Below are 16,594 nucleotides of genomic sequence, written 5' to 3'. Positions count from 1 at the left end.
TCTGAGCTTCAAGAGGCTGATACTAATGAGGTAGACTTAGTGGCGGAAGAATGGGATTCTTCTTGAAAGCTGCACAAACCCTGCTAAAGTGTGACGGTGGAGGGGGAGACAATGAGCCACAGCATGCATGAAAGAGAAGACTAAGCTTCTGCAGAAGCTAGCTGACTAGTGAAAGTGGCTAAGACCATTCCCAATTCCAGGCAGTGATTCCAGAGTGACTGCAGAGAAGTAGAAAGCGAGAAGCAGCATGGTCTGGGGTCATTTTGAAGTGGCAGTGCTTCAGCAGCGCTCATTGCAAAAAGCACCCAAGCAAGAGGGAGAAAACGGGACAGTACAGCATTAGCAGTTTGGTGGTGCATTCACAGAGGCTGTGATGGTCTGTATTGCTAGCAAAAGAGGCAGGGGGAAAAAAATCAGTAAGGCACAGCAGAGACAGCATGAACAATCACTCCTCCCTTTCATGCCCACACAAACATGGCCAAATATAATGCACAATTGCTGGGCATTGACATTTCTCCACTATTTTCTTTTACTGGTTCTTCTTCCATTGGATGAAAGAGACTTTTCTTTCCCAGAAGATAAACACCATGTGTTTGAATTGCAAGACTTTTTCTGGTTGTCTTCAGTCGCCCTGGCTTCCTGGCCTTCAATTAATTTGGAAAGTAAGGTATCAAGAGGGAATTCGAACCTCTGGGACGTTGTTACTGTTAAGAAAGATCCTGCCTGACCAAGTTGTTGAAAAAATTCTCTTTCTCTGGAAAAATTCAGAAAATCATATACCCAATTTCTTTGTCCATAAAACTGAAGGATTTTGAAAAACTCTTGGAAAGTGTAGCATCTTTTCCCCCTCTGCCCGCCCCCCCCCCTGCACAGTTATTGAAAGTGTTTGCAATAGAAAGTTGACCTAGTTTCATGGCCACTAGTCCATCAGATGATGATGATGATTTTCAAGTTTAATACAGATTGCCACTTGCATATGCTACTTAGCTGAAATTGGACAACCCATTATTCAGCATGGTGGCATCATTATTTCACATACATCAATTCTTTTGATGGACCCATTGCAAATATACATCATATTGCAGATGTGCATTATCTACATCAAGCAGCCACTTGGATGTTCTCTGCATCAAGCAGCCACTGCGAAGATGCTAAATTAGTTCCAGAGGAATTGTTATACATGATGTAATTAAATGTCTGGAGTGTATGCCTGTCTTGTCACTACAAACACAGGTACCAACATAACTGGGAGAAATGCCTTCATCCACAAAATTGCTATTGACTAAACTATCCTGCTTCCCAGCTGTTATATAAATAGCAGGTTTATTGGTTGGTTCGATTTATATGCCACCCTTCTCCGGAGACTCAGGGCGGCTTACAATGCGTTAAGCAATAACCTTCATACTTTTGTATATACCTGCTTAGTAGGGCTTTCGGGCCCCCCTAAGCGGTGTTCTTTTTTATACAGCTTATTGCCCCCACAATCTGGTTCTCATTTTACCTACCTTTAAAGGATGAAAGGCTGAGTCAACTTTGAGCCTGGTGAGATTTGAACTTGCAGTAATTGCAGATTTGAGCCTGGTGAGATTTGAACTTGCAGTAATTGCAGGCAGCTGGTGCTACTTAACAGCACTTTAGTCTGCTACGCCACCAAGGTTGTTCAGGTACCAGCATATCCATGTCACTAATAGAGGTAGGTAGGTAGGTTGAAGGCTTTATGTGGTTCTTGTGCTGCAGGGAAATTAGGCAGGGTTGATCATTACTTAAAACTTCAGCTTGCCTACAAATTTCATATAATTAATATAAAACAAAAATGGCTGCTCTGTAAAAAAAAAAAAATAACTCCATATTATGAGAGAATTGAGTTCAGTATTTTAATCATCCAGATCCAGGTAGAAAAGTCCATTCCAGAGTGAGTCATGTTTCTTCATGCCTGTATCATACTCCTTAAAGAGCTTAAGTGGCCTGTGTTCATCTCTAATAAATATATTCTGCATGCATTATTTAATGGTTATTCCACTTAAATACTGTATGCAATCTGAAAACTGGAAACAGGACAGCAAGTATAATCATCATCCATGTCTTGCAGAAAAAGGCAATGCCACATTGCATTTATTAGCGTCTGCTCAACTTTACACTGAATAAATATCTAGCAGCAATGGCGGAAGAAACCTTGTGATAATTAATAATCAATATTGTTGTGTTTTGAAAGGCTGTTGATATTGAATTAAAGCAAGCTAAACCAGAGCCAACACCAAAGACAACAAACTGGTGGTACCTAGTAATGAATCATTCCCAGTTTTAAGCAATCCTTGCTGTGCAAATCCAATTAAATTTGCTTTGAGAGTAACTATTTCAGAAATAAAAATTTAGCCATTGCATGTATACAGGTAGTCCTCGAGTTGCAACCACAATTGAGCCCAACATTTCTGTTGCTAAGCAAAACATTGGTTAAGTGAATTTTATCCCATTTTACAACCTTTCTCGCCACAGTTGTTAAGTGAATCACTGCAGTTGTTAAGTTAGTAACACAGTTGTTAATTGAATCTGGCTTCCCTATTGACTTTATTTATTTATTTATTTATTTATTTATTTATTTATTTATTTATTTATTTATTTATTTATTTATTTATTTATTTGATGTAATTTATTATAATTTAACTTTACTCGTCAGAAGGTTGGAAAAAGTGATCACAGGACTCCAGGACACTGCAACTGTGATAAATATGAACTAGTTGCCAAGCAACCAAATGTTGATCACATGACCATGAGAATGCTGCAAAATGGTCATCAATATGAAAAACCGGTTATAAGTCATTTTTTTTCAGTGCTGTTGTAACACTGAACAGTCAGTAAATGAACTGTTGTAAGTTGTATATACAAAAAGGGGTAGACAGGAAAAAGGATTTTAAATATTGAAAAATTATATTCTCTCATTTTGAAATATTGATTTACTCTAAATTCCACTGAATTATTTTTCAGTACTGTATCATTGTCCATCTGTTACAAAAAATGTCACATTATTCTCAGCTTATTCTGAAGTTCAGATGCTCTGATGCTTTGTTAGTAACCAAGAAGATCCAGATTTTCTATCTAAACCCTGAAAGCTTTTGAATCCTGAATCTTCTTCTGGAACAGTGTTTCTCAACCTTGGTAGCTTGAAGATTCTGGGAGTTGAAGTCCACCCATCTTCAAGCTTCCAAGGTTGAGAAACACTGTTCTAGAAACATATTTGATAGATTGTGATTAATAGCATATAGATGGAAGTTCATATGTGATAATTTCTTCTTTCTTTGGCCAAGCATTTAATATTAAACCATCAGGCTTCAGAGACTTTGAGGAAAAATATTTCCTCTCACAAAAGCATCAAAACACAAGGATCCATGGGTATGTCATTCATGAGCACCTAATAAACATACTGAATACTTAGTTGTCCTAAAAAAAATGTAGCTGGATTTTGCCATTTCAAATATTGCTTAAGGGATGTGGAAGGGAATAGAGTGCTCATCAAAAAAAAATCTATCTTAGACTTCTTTTTTTAATTAGGGCAAAGAACAGGAACTATAATGGCACCATGACAACAGTGGCAAATTCCTTAGGATCTGGTTTCACTTGTGTTGGGTGAGGTAAGATCTTAAATGTATTTATTAATTGGTTTATATAGCCATCCATCTCACTTTTACACAACTCTTATAAAACAAAATGAAAACACAAAATACAAACATATTGACAAGAGCCTTGGTGGCGCAGTTGACTAAGTGCTGTTAAAGTAGCACCAGCTGCCTGCAATTACTGCAAGTTCAAATCTCACCAGGATCAAGGTTGACTCAGCCTTCCATCCTTTCGAGGTAGGTAAAATGAGGACCTGGATTGTGGGGGCAATAAACTGACTTTGTATAAAAAAGAACACCGCTTTGGGGGGGAGGGCAAAAGCCCTACTAAGCAGGTATATACAAAAGTATGAAGGCTATTGCTTAACGCATTGTAAGCCACCCTGAGTCTCTGGAGAAGGGCGGCATATAAATCGAACCAATGAATGAATGAATGAATGAATGAATGAATGAATGAATGAATGAATGAATGAATGAATGAATGTAAAGCAAAAATAAAAACACATAACAGCCAGGCACGATCTAATCCATTATCCATACAACCATCGACCATGGTATCATGCTGCGCCGGTTGGAAGGGTTGGGAATGGGAGGCACTGTCTTACGATGGTTCTCTTCCTATCTCTCCGACCGGTCGCAGTCTGTGTTGGCTGGAGGGCAGAGGTCGACCTCAAGGCACTTGGTTTGTGGGGTGCCACAAGGGTCGTTCCTCTCGCCTCTTCTGTTCAACATTTATGTGAAGCCGCTGGGCGAGATCATCCGTGGTTTTGGGGTGCAGTGCCATCTGTACGCTGATGACACCCAGCTGTACATCTCCACCCTAGACCACCCCAACGATGCCCTTGAAGTGATGTCCCGGTCTCTGGAGGCCGTGCGGGTCTGGATGGGGAGGAACAGGCTCCGACTCAACCCCTCCAAGACTGAGTGGCTGTGGCTGCCGGCATCCCAATATAGTCAGCTGGTGCCATCGCTGACTATTGGGGGCGAGACATTGGCCCCCACGGAGAGGGCGCATAACTTGGGTGTCCTCCTGGACGCATGGCTGTCTTTAGAAGAGCATATGACGGCCGTGGCCAGGGGGGCTTTCTATCAGGTTCGCCTGATACGCCAGTTGTGCCCCTTTCTGAATCGGGACTCCTTATGCATGGTCACTCATGCCCTCGTTACTTCCCACCTGGGCTACTGCAACGTTCTCTACATGGGGCTCCCCTTGAGGAGCACTCGGAGGCTCCAACTGGTGCAGAATGCGGCCGTGACATGGCGCTCCCATGTGACACCTCTCCTGCGCGAGCTGCATTGGCTTCCAGTGGTCTTCCGAGTGCGCTTCAAGGTGTTGGTTCTCATCTTCAAAGCGCTCCATGGCTTAGGACCCGGTTACTTACAAGACCACCTTCTGCCTCCGATAACCTCCCACTGGCCAACATGCTCCCACAGAGAGGGCCTCCTCAGGGTGCCGTCTGTCAGGCAATGTTGGCTGGCGACCCTCCGGGGAAGAGCCTTCTCTGTGGGGGCACCCGCCCTCTGGAATGAGCTACCCCCAGGGATACGACTGATCCTGGACCTCCGTACCTTCCGCCGGGCCCTGAAGACTTTTTTATTTCAGCAAGCCGGGCTGGGTTAAAATTCTTTTAATTGGGGAATTTTATGGGCAAGGGGTTTTAAATTGGAGAAGCCAAGGATAATGTAACTTCGTTTTAATGTATTTTAATATTTGTATTGTGTGTTTTTAATTTTGGCTGTTCACTGCCCCGAGTCCTTCGGGAGAGGGGGCGGTATAAAAATTTATTAAATAAAATAAATAAATAAATAAAACCAGGAGATGGGCTCTAACCAGCACAAGGCCAAGTTTTTAAGGCTTTGCATAAGGCCAATAGGAATGGGCCATTTTAATCTCAAGGGAAGAATAAAGCAAAGAGTGAAAACCATGATGGCAGAAAAGGTTTTCCTTCTGGGCCCTGCCAACCAACAGTCCTAGCTGATAGTATCCAAAACATGCATTTACTGCCCTCTCTCCCTCTCTCCCTCTCTCCCTCTCTCTCTCTCTCTCTGTGTGTATGTGTGTGTGTGTGTCTGTCTTGTCTATTAATCTGCCATTGTAACTTCCCCACTTTTGAACATTAGTGTGTTTACTAATTATCTTCATGGGAAATGCAGCTTCAGTAGAGAAGCTTCTAAATTGCATATCTGACTGATATTTTTAAAATATTTAATGGGCTCGGTCATTAAGAATATATCTTCTTCAGGTGCCATTACAGGAAATAAGAATTTACAAGAACACAGTTGTGCTTTTATCTAATATCCTTTAGTTTTCCTTATGTCGTATGAGAGATTTCTCAGGGATTTCTGCCCAATAGTGATATAAAAACTGCAATTATCCAGTGAGTTTTATGAGAAAGCAGGATGTTCTCAGTACTCAGAATGGATTTCATTTATAATACACAGAATTTTTTTGGCTCAACATGAAAGCAAATGTATTTCCCTCCACACTTTAACCTTTGTTGAGATTCTAGAGACCAATTTTATTTGCACATGTGACTGCTCACAAATGTTTTTTTTTTCTCCCATTTAAAAACATGCCATGTCCTTTCAAGGTGCTTTGCATTTTTGCCAAAAGGATAGAGTAGAGACACTGTTTATTTATCACTCATTTACTCAGGTGACATTGCCTCAATGAACAATTTTTATTGCATGGGAAGAGCAGATTTCTACCATCACTAAAATACTAAATGCAGTAGTTGAAAAATAGCAATTTTAGCTGCAGCTTTGTTTTGCTGTGGGGATAGAGGATAACACTTTTTAAATTATGATTGTGGTAGTATATGATATTACTGTAAGCAAAGAAATATCTTCTTTGTTTTCCTGCATCCTTCCATTTCAATGAACTTACCCCTATTGTTTTTTTTCCTTCCTTCCTTCCTTTTTTTTTTTTTTTTGGCTTGGCCTTTAAAATGATGAGTTTTGACTTATTTCTTGTAAGTGTTTGTATACTACCTCTAGCTAGTATGAAATATAAGCTCCATTATCTTCTCTTCTCCACATCCCTCAGGAACAATTTATCCCTTCATCTTCCCCATTATGTGAGGAAGAATATTACTCAAATAATCCGCAAAGGACCTTCTGCTTAAAGGTTTTAAACCAGCCATTGTTGTAGTCATAACTTTAGCAGGGGCTTTAATACCTACCCAAGTTAATAGGTAATAACCTTTAAATACACTTTATGTGAAACTTCACCTTTTAATTTCCACATGTCAATCTAGTGCTAAAAGACACAACTGAAAATGTTAATTGAAATAGTGCAAAAACTTTTGTAGTGTATTGCCTCTTGTTGGGAATGTACCACGATGATGTACTTATTCTTCTACTGCTTTCAAACTTTTCTGAAAATGTATTCCTATGGCCCACTTAGGAAGAGCTTTATTTTTAGGGTTTTTTAAAAGCATATTCTCTCTTCATATCATTCCAGATTGAATATGTGTGAAGATTCAGAGCATTTGAATGATTAACAAAAAACATAAAATTGCTGGGTATCTATATTAGGCTGCTGACCCTGTCACTCATAGGCCTGCTATAACAAAATTGAAATCAGATAGAGTTGCTCAGAAGATACATTGAAATAAAACAAAAATAATCAGCACATATTGGAAAACACATATTGTAATTAAATAATTTTTTCTCATAATAATTTTTTGGCATGATATACAGTGACTAACTTTCCAAACAGATAATGACTGGCCTAAAATCTGAAAGGGGGAATTTTATAGCTCCTGGGACAATGCTGACTATGTTGGAATTCCCTTTCTAGGGTCAAACAGAAACATTTAGACTTGAAAGAGAAATCCACTGCAGTGTTACAATGTCTTCTGCTTCCCTGAAAACCTCCAAGACTATCTTTCCAAGATCAATTTCCACAATATTGGGAAAGGGGTCAGATGAGACTTAAGCTCTCAAAATGCTAATCCTGACCCTGATCCTCAACCATACTCCAAACTGCCTCTGAACTTTAGAATAGTTCAAATTATTTATTGAACTTCCATACTAAGTACAAATCTTTAGGGAATACATCCCACTGAAGTGGGACTCTCACCGCTGTGAGAGACACTTATAAGATTAATTGAATGTAAATCTCATTGGTGAGCTGGGTTTGACCTTGTTATGGCTGTCACCATGCCGCATTATGTAAGCAATATTAATTTAAATTCCTGCTGCAGTGACTCCTCTGTTCCTAAACTAGCAATGGAATTTCCATCAATAGCTTTCTATCAGTGCCCATAGAATTCTCTGTGTTAGGTTGCTCACTGCATCATAACTTTTTCTGTAAGCATCATCATTCCTGTTTAAACTGGGAAACTGCTGTCTTTTGTACTGGGTGCACACTTAATAAATCTACAAAAATATTTTGGAATCTAAGAGAGAAATAGGTTGCTGATAGAATTTCTCCCATCTTTTCCTTAAAGCAAACAACTGAGGAGGATGGGAATTGAGAAACAGTAAAATGGTTCATGTCATATCTAGCTAGCATTGCTCTGACACAGAGGAATATGTCCAATGTTATAGTACTTGCACAATGACATTCATGGAAGGAAAAGCATTTTTCTTTAAGATTCGTTGTTATCAGGTCGAAAGTGTGTTATTTCCTAGCCCCTAACAATGTCCTCATGTCCCTCACATTCTTCCTTTTCCTACTTCTCCTTCAGTAACACCACTGTAGTATCAGGAGGCTTAGATTGCTACTAATAGCTCATTGTGGGTGGAACATTGCCTGCTTATTATCCTTTATTGGGTGGCAGCTTTATTTCATCTGTCCAAGGTGCTCCACACCATTGAGGTGACACTGCTGGCCTCATTAAGTGCAGGAATGACAGGATTTGACTCCCCCATGTGCTTTGCTACGGGGTTCTTTTGCATTCTGTCCAGCGGCAGAAACAGCTTTGCTTTGCTGATTAGAAGCAGGAAGATGAATTATTTCATGAAGCAGCTTTGAAGGAATGCTTCACTTAAAATACTGGCTCATTGCTGCCCTCCATCCCATCCTTGCCAGGAGTCCTTTTTCTTTTAAACTCAAAAATAATTCAAGAATTCTTATTTTGCATCACATAACAACTTAATTATATTGACTAAGCCATTATATAAATATCAAGGAAGTAAGCTAATTATACTTAAGTAGTTGTCGGTATAAACAGAATAAGATTAAAAATAGTAAAAAAAAAAATGACAAAAGGTTATGTATAAACAACTTAACCTTTTGTCATTTTTTTACTATTTTTAATCTTATTCGGTCATGTTTCTTCAATAAGCCGCTCAGAATTTTCAGATTGGAGAAGCATGAGTATCAGAGCTTAGTAATCAATCAACCATCCAACTTCTTATCTAGAAGAATAGATATATAGCTGATTCCCAATGGTACAGATAGGTCCAAGGAGCTGGTCCAAATGTAATGATAAGAATAATGTAATTTGTTCATATTTTCAAAAATACACATTTTAGAGGTGAGAAGAATATTTTCGGAAATATACTTATCTGCTGATTTCTGCTCCCATGCCCACCTTTGTTTTGCTGGTTTCTGCCAAAGTTTTTATCAGGACTATAACAATAGGGTGGGCAAGAAAAAATTAAATACCATTTTCCAGCTTTTCAGTCCTAATATTCCTCCAAACGTCCCAAGACTGATTTTACATTAAATAAAAATAAGTTCACTGTAGACATTCAAGTACTATTATGTCTCTGTGGCTCTTTACATATCCACTACATTTGGGAACTTACGTTGGATGCCAACTTCTCTTATCAATCATATATATGGATTGAATGCAATAAAACAATTGTTTTCATCATGAGTGGACATTTCCAACAGTGTAATCCTTCAGATCATTATGAAAAGAAAGTGACAGAACTTTAAATAATGCAGCTTTTGCATTGTGTGTAAGGAAAATTGAAAGAAAGGAAGAACAACATCCAGTTACAAATTAAACATGAATGTTGTGTGAATAATAAGTAGTACTTTATTAGAACATTAAATAGGATGATTGTTGAATCACTCTAAATTATAGTGATACAACAGTCCCTTTTTGGCAGCCACCACTCGGATAGCGATTCAGAATACAGAAATGTCCACCAGCGGGTGCCTTCCAGATATTTTAGATTTCAACTCTTATAACCCCAGTCTTTGTTTATGTTCATGGGGAAATCTGAAGATGTAACCAAGAAGATGTAACCTACCATATCTGGAAATCAGGGTGAAAAACAATGTGGTATGGGAATGGATAGTGTTCCAGGTGCTCAAGAAGAATCTCATCCCAAGTCAACCATAGACCACCCAATTTTGACATTTCTGATGGGGATAGCTTTGTCATTTTTACCCTATTCCCCCTACTGCTTTTAGCAATGATCTTGCCTGGGAGAAGGGGTTAATTACATTTTGTTGTTGTTGTTGTTTCCTCAGTTACCTAGAGCAGTGTAGATCCAACCACTCACTTCATTCTCAATGCAATATCTGCAAGCTAAGGATAAACTAAAAGACATAGGAATGAACAATACAGCATCTCATCCATGGAGGCTTTGGGACCCAAGACACTACTAGATGGCATTCACTAACCAAAATCTAAACAAATAAATTTCACAAGATATTATATGCTTTGATATGATTTGGACTATTATTATATTTATGCGTGTGACTCACCTTAATTCTTGGCAACTATATGGACAAGTCCATGCAGTTTTCTAGACAACATTTTTGAAGTGGTATGTTTGTACTTCCTTCCTATGACTAAAAGAAGTTAGGTTCCATGCCTAAGACAGAACTAGAAGAACTCATGGTTCCCTTATGTGCTTGTAAATGCACACACATATGCTTATATTATTTTTAATATTGTTAATTTTTACTCATTTCAACTCATATTAATAATATTAATATTTTAATAATATTTTAAAGTGTTCATCATTTTTATTTTTTTGCTGCCATTGTCATGTATGATCTAATGAAACCCACTTTCTAAAAAGGTTCTGGACCCCTGATTTAGAGTGAAACAGATATAGGTTTGTTCAGCCATCATGTTACAGTAGCTCCCATTTCTGTTCAGTGGAACAAACAAACAAAAATTGGCCCAGCCAGCTTAGAACAATTAAGACTGTGGAAAGCATGGGGAACGGGTCAGATTGCTGTTATCTTTCCCCTTTCCCAGTTTATCACACTAAATGGTCTTTTCTAGCTACTAGTTTTTATAAATTGGAACTCCTTACAGAATTCCATATTCATTTACTTATTTTGCAGAACCCAAATTTCAATGAAATCCAATTGCATTTATAAAATTTAAAAAGATTCAGGTATATGACAAGAATGCTAATGTATGGGGTGCAACCAATAAAGAGGAAGTAGACTGAGGGTTGCTGGATTGGTCCAATATAGTAATTTACAAAATTCCAGCTTTTGTCAATGATAAGCAAGTATTGATTTAAATTATTATACAGAAAAGCACTGCATGGAAAGTTTCCTGGCAGAACTGAAAGTGGTTGATTATTTGTAGCATACATTTGTAAGTTTCACTCAATATTATCTGAAAAATAGGCATCGTGAAATTAAAAATTATTCAGGGGAGGCAATCTGATGATACTGAAGGGAAACAGAAAATGCTGATTGTGAAAGTGATACAAATTTAACCAATTTGTGTGGTCACTTGTCATTTCTGCATAGATACCGAACGTATTGATGAAAGCTATATGCAGTCATCGCCAAAAGACACAGATTTCCTATAGTTTGAAAGCACAAATACTTGGATAGAGTGGATTTGTCTGCTGAGGACATAATTTGCATTGCCAGTGCAGATTTAAAACAAAAAACAAAAAACTACCTGCAAAGCTCCCTTGAGACATTATTTCATGAACCACACTAGAATACAAAGACCAGTAATATATTTTGTATTTTTTAAAAAAAAATAAAACATATTCAGGTCTTTTCACGGGCATTCTGATTCCATGTGCAATGATACATTAAATTGGAAATAAAAAAAAATATTCACATCTATAACATTTGCTGCATGAGCTGGCTATTCACCTTAAAGAGACCAATTACAGAAAGTAAAAAACAAAGCAAAGCAAAGCAAAACCCATTTTGTTAGGCACTGTAACAATCACATGGATGCATTTCAGCACCACTGCAGAAAATGACTTAACAGTGAACCATAATACACCCTAGTGGTAGATATTTGTTAAATGTGTACAGAGATTATCATTATTACTATAAGGTCCCATGTGAGACACTAGTATCAACAATATACATGACATTTTACAGAGTAACATAATAAAAACATAAGGTTTTTTACCCTAGGGGCCCAGATCTCTGATTGTCAATTCTGTTGAATTAACGCAGAAGCAGATGTTTTTTTCCCCATTAACTCTTAGGGAGGGAGGAAATGAAGCTTTGTTCATAATCTTTAGATAAGTGACCATATCCATAAACCAGAACATACACCAGGGAAATAATGGGCTTTTTTTTTTGTTATGTCTGTGCTATAGCCCTATTCCTCTCTGCTCAAGTGTCATTGTGTGAATAATAATCCATGTGTGTGTTACTGCATGTGATCTGCATCAACCTGATTAACAATTTTGGGATGAAAGAATATGACTTTATATGAAGGCTCATATACCCACCATGGTTCATTCTACGATGGTTAAACAGCAAGTGCCACATTTCACATTTCTTGTTCGAAGTTATACAACTTAGCTTTCAAATCACTCATTCATATTAATGGCAGTGGTAGAGTGTGGAAAGAATAATGTTTCCATCAACATTTTGAAATCAATATTTTAAAATCCATAGATACATTCTGTATTTTGTGAGAGTGGGAAGTGGCATGAAATATCAAGACACAGAAAAACATTGGCAAACCAGATTAATGTCTCAAAAACCATGACTCTTTGGTTTAAGCAAAACTCAGTTGCTACGTTATGGCAAGTCACATTCGGGGTAAAACACTAGGACTATCAGAAGTGGACTGCAGAAAGCCAGATGACCACTATAGGGTATCAGAAATTACAGAACAATCTAAATTTACTCCCATCCATTGGCCAAATGCATTTTTCAGCCTAGATCTAGTAGCCTAATTCTGAAATGCTAGAAGAATAACGGTACATAACTGCATCCCAGTAACTATCAGAAGAAGGGTTTCTCACTAGGTATGTCTACCATGATAGTTATCTTGCATAAATCCTTATAAGGTGCTCTCAGCCTTCATGAATTGTGGTTCTCTGGGATTTCAGGGAAGTTTCTTTCCAACTCCAGCAAGGACATACCAAGAATTGAATTTGGGATTTTCTTCTACTTAGTTACAGTCACTGCATATGATAGTTTCAAACCAGAATAGATGTACATTTATTCATGGAGTTTCTTATCCATGCCCTGTGTAACTCCTGATTTGTTTAGCCACATTTGCCCTTATCATTTTATTCCTTTATTTCTTTTTCTTTGAGATTTTTGACTGTTGTATTCTTCAAATTATAGCCTTTTTCATATTAATTAAAAAGGGCTTGGCAGCTGTAAAACACTGGCTAATATGATTAACAACAGTGCACCTGCTGCTTAAAAAAGTCAACCAGCCCTGAGGCCACTAACTAGAAAGGAGAGGGAGATGAAGTCATTTAATATGTTATGAGAGAGTTGCTTGTATCAGTGCACAGTGTGTGCAATAATATTGATTTTCAACTTGTTCTGCTTCAGATGTTTGAGAATTTGCTTAATTTAAAGACTTGTTTCTGTTCTGTTTAAGAACATCCTTGTCTTGCTTAAGATGCTTTTTCTCATTTATTCCCAGAGCACAAGATAGAAAAGACTTTGACCCTGGTGGCTTTTTAGGATGCTTTTCCCCAAGTCTCTTGGAAGCTGTCCGAATTACTTCTTGAGACTGGCAATATTCCTAGGATGAGACTTAACAATTGCTGGCTGCTTCAAGCCAAAACTCAATTAGCTGGGAAATTCCTTCTGCTTTCTGGCACTCGAGAGAAAGAATGGCTTGTTTCTCACATATTTTAAGACTTTATGGTGGATGAGTTTGGAAGTTACAAAAGGATTAGAGAAGGATGTCAATTATAACCAGGGCTCTCAGATCTGGATGAAATCTCTAATTTTTGAGTCTTTCTTACCATCATCTGGTGCTCATCAGCACCTTTACAGTCCAAGTCTCAAGAGTTCTATCAGAACATTTCTCAAAATTTTAAATCTTCTCAAAAAGGATGAAGACTCCTATTATATAGGCACATATGAAAGAAATGTGCTTTTAGATATCACAAACACAAGCTGATAATAGCTTTAAAATGCAATTACTATGACTTGAGCCTCCTAACTACATGGGAGCTACTGAAGTTACTTTAGAATTAGTATGCGTTTTCTGCAGTCACACTTTGATTACTATTTAATTGTTATTGCTGAGAACACTTCAGAGGCAGTCTTTTGTAAAACATGTTTCTATAATATAATTTGGATACAAGCAAAGCAAGATTTACTTTTTTCTCTCTAGAAGAAAAAGAGGAACATTCAGGAAGTGTACTCAAATGGCAGGTGAGGTGAGATCACATTCATAGTCCCAACTCTTATTCTCCCTTTCTGTAGGAAATGGTAGAAACTATATTTTTCTTCCTGTAAAAGAAGAATCACATGGGAATGAATGTTAAAAAGGAAGAAAGGAAGGAGTAAAGTAGCTTCCCTATTTTTGAACTATTTTTGTTTGCAGAAGGAAAAAAATGGAGACAAAATCATGTAAGAGATATAATATTTGAAGGACTTCACATCTTCCAAGCCACATAGAATCACAGATTGCCTATGCTGTCTAGTATCACATAGTAATTCTTTTGTGTTTCTGTTTGAAGAATATTAGAAGCAAGGAAAGTAATCTCTCCTGACATTGATTTATAAGCACAATACAATGCACAACAAGCTTATCTATGTTTAATTGAAGCATGGCTTACCCAATCAGTTTTTTAAAATTCAGAAGGCATGCTAGAAGTAAACTTAAGTTTGCACTGCCTCATAAGTTAAAATGGTGACCTGCTTTGTGTTTCATTTGTCATATTAATAACAATTCAATAATAATATTGAATATCAATAATAATATCAATAATATTAATTCAGTTATAGATTATATGCACACCTGATACTAAATCGGGATGTTTAAACTCTGGTTTCTTGAGCCTGGCATAATGGTCCAGTTTACATATAATAATGAACCATAGTGGTGGATCTAATATATGACACTAAACAAGCAAAACACATTAAAGTTTAATGCAATGAGCGATCCTAACTGTTGAGCAAGGTTGGAACTGCACTCTTAGCAATCACAGTGAGAGGGGGAGTATTAACTGCACCATGGACTATAAACAAGGGGATGCATAGCTCAGATTATAAAGATGTTCAAATGGCCTCAGGAAAAAAACTGAAGGAAAAGTAAAGGAGGTGTAATGTTATTTTTTAAATTAAGGTTTGGCTTTGGGTGGGAGCAAGATTAATATAAAGTAAAAAGCCCATATCCTTACTTTGCATTTTGGATTGGCTTCCTCATCTACAGTTGGTCTCATTTTCCTTTCTTTTGTTATATCATGACACCCCATAGTTCTGTTCCCGCATTCTTCCTCCCACCCCCGCCTTGTTGAATAATCCGCAGGAAGGTAATTAGGAACAAGGAGGAGTCTGGGATGGCTGTTCTGATATCTGGTGCTTCTCTCCCCACCTTCAACATGAATAAGTCCCTTCATGTGTTCCTCTGGAGAAAACACTAATGCTTTTGTTTGGAAGATTTCTAGGGTAGGATAGAATTAATAAATCAGAGAGCTGGTGTTGTGCTGTTACATTCTTAACAATTTTAAGGCAAGCTCATGAAATTAAAAGGGGGAGGAAATTGGTTCTAAGAGGAACTGCATATTTGCAGCCAAATCTTTTATCCACTTTATTTTCTCATTCTATGCGTTGGTTTCCCCTTTATTCTTCTCTTTTGTGATGCTTTGCTATATTGTACCCTAAGTTTTCTGCCACATTATCATGTCTTCCTCCCTCCCTTCTCATTCTCTTCCTCCTCCAGCCTTTTATTTCTGAGCAGAATTCAGTACTCATGTTGATTTATGAAAGCCTATCAGTCTTGGAACCAGGCAGTTGAAAGCAGAATCCTCTGTTTGCATCTGGCTAAGTGACTGGATCTTTGGGGAAATTCCTACTTTATAATTTCTCTAACATTGGGGGGGGGGATGATTGATAAAAGAAAGGAAAGACCCTTCTTCATGGTGGTTCTCATGTTTTGGATGTCCCTGGCATGGAAATCAAGCTCTGTGTGTGTGTGTGAGTGTGTGTGTGTTATCCGTTTGATAGGCCTTTAATTGTTTATCTGGAGATATTTTTAATGTGTATTATATCATAAGCCTGATGAACTCAAGGTTGATTCAACCTTCCATCCTTCCAAGGTTGGTAAAATGAGGACCCAGCATATTGTTGGGGGCAATATGCTGGCTCTCTAAACCACTTAAGAGAGGGTTATAAAGCACTAAGAAGTTGTATATAAGTCTTAAGTGCTATTGCTATAAGTTTTTTAAAGGTATCAGTGACATCCAGTACCTTAATCAGAATGCCAAGATGATGATGGTGATGTTGAGATGCAAGCTCTGCCTCTTATAGATGTATGAGCAATGTTGCAATGCATGTACCAAGAGGACAAAGTTTATGCTGCAATATCCCAATGGATCTTAACAGCCTCCAGGTACTGCTTAAGCATTTTTACAGTGATCCTGGTTCAGTATAAGGTATATATAAATGACTGAATATCACACCTCAAATTTCCAGAGCACGATACCATAGTCTTTTGAGACTGAAGGATGCCAATGTCACACCTCAAATCACCAAATGATGGTCTCACCCAGCAGCTTCAAATATATATTAGATAGCATAGGAAAGGAAGAGAATCCTTTAATTACTGGAGCAATTAAGGACTCAAGGATTGATGCCCAATGACTGGACC

The 16,594-nt window shown here is 37.8% G+C and overlaps 1 protein-coding gene across 12 annotated transcripts in view; it reads left to right on the top strand.

Annotated features, from left to right (window-relative positions):
- The window catches only part of LOC117662177 (galactosylgalactosylxylosylprotein 3-beta-glucuronosyltransferase 1-like), a 52,883-nt gene that overhangs the window by 9,113 nt on the left and 27,176 nt on the right, over positions 1-16,594 (top strand). For 3 of the 12 annotated variants that reach the window (XM_087894788.1, XM_087894784.1, XM_087894793.1), the window contains exon 3: positions 3,547-3,626. The exons of the other annotated variants lie outside the window; for them this stretch is intronic. The gene's annotated coding sequence lies outside the window, so the exon portion shown is untranslated. The remainder of the gene's footprint in view (positions 1-3,546; positions 3,627-16,594) is intronic. 12 annotated transcript variants of the gene reach the window in all.

The sequence above is a fragment of the Pantherophis guttatus genome, chromosome 5 (assembly GCF_059756535.1).
Source record: "Pantherophis guttatus breed Tessera chromosome 5, ASM5975653v1, whole genome shotgun sequence".
Lineage (NCBI taxonomy): Eukaryota > Metazoa > Chordata > Lepidosauria > Squamata > Colubridae > Pantherophis > Pantherophis guttatus.
This window is presented reverse-complemented; position numbering and strand designations above follow the sequence as displayed.